Below are 2322 nucleotides of genomic sequence, written 5' to 3'. Positions count from 1 at the left end.
CCTCCTACCTCCTCACTGTCATCTGCCACCCACCTACTTATCACCGCCAATCTCCTCCCGTCTCATTGCTCCTCCCTCTCACTCTTAAGGTGACTACAACACCTTCATCAAGCGCCTGTGACCCAATCTAAGGAGAATGGCACCGTGTCATGCCTGTTCCAACTGAGGAGAACGTTGTCATGGCGCACCTAACCCAGCCGAGGAGAACACCGTCGTCACGCACCTGAGAAGAGAAAGGGTTCGTGGTGCTGCTGCATACAAAAAGAGGGTTCGGTAAACTTATGACTAAACCAGCTGAGGTACGATCTTCCACCACCACCACCACCACCATTAATTTCGGCCTGGTCTATTGTAGGAGTAGTTTTGGACTCCATGGCAAGGATTTTAAAGGTGCAAGTTAGGTTATGGAAGGTTAAAAAAGTGAGTTGAGGTTGAGGGTGGAGTAGTTTGGAATTTTATTAGAAATTCAGCAAAAAATTAGGGTTTGGATACTTTTGTCGTACGGAACTCATCTTTCATGGGTACAACATTAATTTTCTTAGTTTATGAGTACTTTTGTCAGCGTTCGTAAATTTCATGGATACTTTTGGTAGTTTTTCCTATCATATCTCCCAAACCACTTGGCAAAATTTTCTGAACTTTTTATGGGTCAATCTGGACATCTTGGAATTTATTAGAAAAATCAATTGGTGTAGAAAATATGTCTAGATTGCTCCCAGTTCTCATGGCAAGTTGCTGTCCAAAATTATGCAGAAATTCTACAGTATCTCTCCCTAATATACAATAACCGATTTTAATCCCCCTAAAACTCTAACCTACACTAATTTAATTGTCTCATAATTATATATATATATATATATATATATGTGATATAACATTCTGCACAATATACCACAATTTACAATATCACCACTACGCTATTTACATCAACAATTTTTCAATAGTATCAAGGCACAATAGTAGTAATTTTAGCAACAAATACAATATTTAATCACACTAAATCATCCAAAACAAGAAAACACAACTAACAGTAACATATAAGACTAAACTAGCATCCTAACCCTTACCTCTTTGTTGATCAAAAGCACAAAACTTGTCCCTAATTCTCCCTTGAACCCGAACCCTAACCATTCCAAGAACAATAGTTTTGGTTACATTTCACCAGGCCATTCGGCCAAATTAAACAGCGGAGGGAAAATCACCCACCTCTCTTTGCTTGTGATGCTAGTTATGTTAACAGAAATTGAGTAAACTAGGAGAGTGAAGCAAGGGAAGGATCAAAATTTTGAATTAGAGGAGGAAAGGAAGAAGATGAAGTTGCTATCCTCACCTAGCAGAGAAGCTCGAAGAATAGTTGGGTGAGTGGAATGCAGCTCCCTTTTCAGCTTCGATCAGCTCCTTCCTTGGCTATCATTCTTCTTCTCTTGGTGCTGTGGTTGATGAAGAGCCAGAAAACTTGAAAAATGCTCCTGTTCTTGCTCACTTGTGCTTTGACTGTTCCTCTGTTCCTTGCCCTCTCTCTGCTTTCTGTGAATTCAAGGAGGGAAGAGTGGTGCTTATATAGTCAGAAGAAGAGGTGGTGAAGGCTTCGCTGGTCTCTGCTCCATGCAACACCTATGTATGCTTCATCATTACCTTGGCGAATAAATTATCATTTTTACCCATAAAAGATACAGATGCAGATGCTGACAAATGTACCCATATAAGAATAAAACGACAATTATAACTACGGAAGATGGCTTCTGTGTGCCAAGAGTACCCAGATGTTGGTTACACAATTGGTCCGTTAGGGTATTCTTGCACACGGAAACTATTTTCCGTGGGTATAATTGTCGTTTTATTCTTATATGGATACCTTTGTCAGCGTTTGTATCTTTTATAGATACAAATGGTAATTTATTCTTACCTTGGTTGATCATGAGGTGTAATCATGGTTGGAAGCTTCTTGTGGGTTCGGTTAAGGAAGAAACAAGGAGGGGTGTGGCTTTAATCAGAGTTGGTTGTCCCTTTAATAGGGTGAAGGGTTTTGGTTCAGTTGAACCAAGAAAAATATCGGTTCAATAAATTTTGGTTCACGGTTAATTAATCTAATAATATATCTATAATTCTTTATAATTAATTCATGGGCAATGTACTTAAATAAATTAATTGAGAGAAACGTTTACCTGATTGGAATAAATGGAACTTCCTTACGTGCATGTCTTGTTTTAATATTATGTAATTCGTGGGAACTAACCACGGTTTCCTATTTAGTAATTATTGTTATTGTCATTATTATTATTGTTATGGTTTCATTATTGTTATTACTATCATTAGAGAAAA

General features: G+C 38.2%; 1 long non-coding RNA gene across 1 annotated transcript; it reads right to left on the bottom strand.

Annotated features, from left to right (window-relative positions):
* On the bottom strand, positions 901-2056 carry LOC110265179. The gene is made up of 2 exons (XR_002351513.1): positions 1907-2056; positions 901-1635 (listed from the first exon to the last, which is right to left on the bottom strand). It is a non-coding gene; the product is annotated as an uncharacterized LOC110265179 (long non-coding RNA).

The sequence above is a fragment of the Arachis ipaensis genome, chromosome B07 (assembly GCF_000816755.2).
Source record: "Arachis ipaensis cultivar K30076 chromosome B07, Araip1.1, whole genome shotgun sequence".
Classification (NCBI taxonomy): Eukaryota; Viridiplantae; Streptophyta; class Magnoliopsida; order Fabales; family Fabaceae; genus Arachis; species Arachis ipaensis.
The sequence above is the reverse complement of the archived record's forward strand: the minus strand, read 5'-3'. Positions and strand labels throughout refer to the sequence as shown.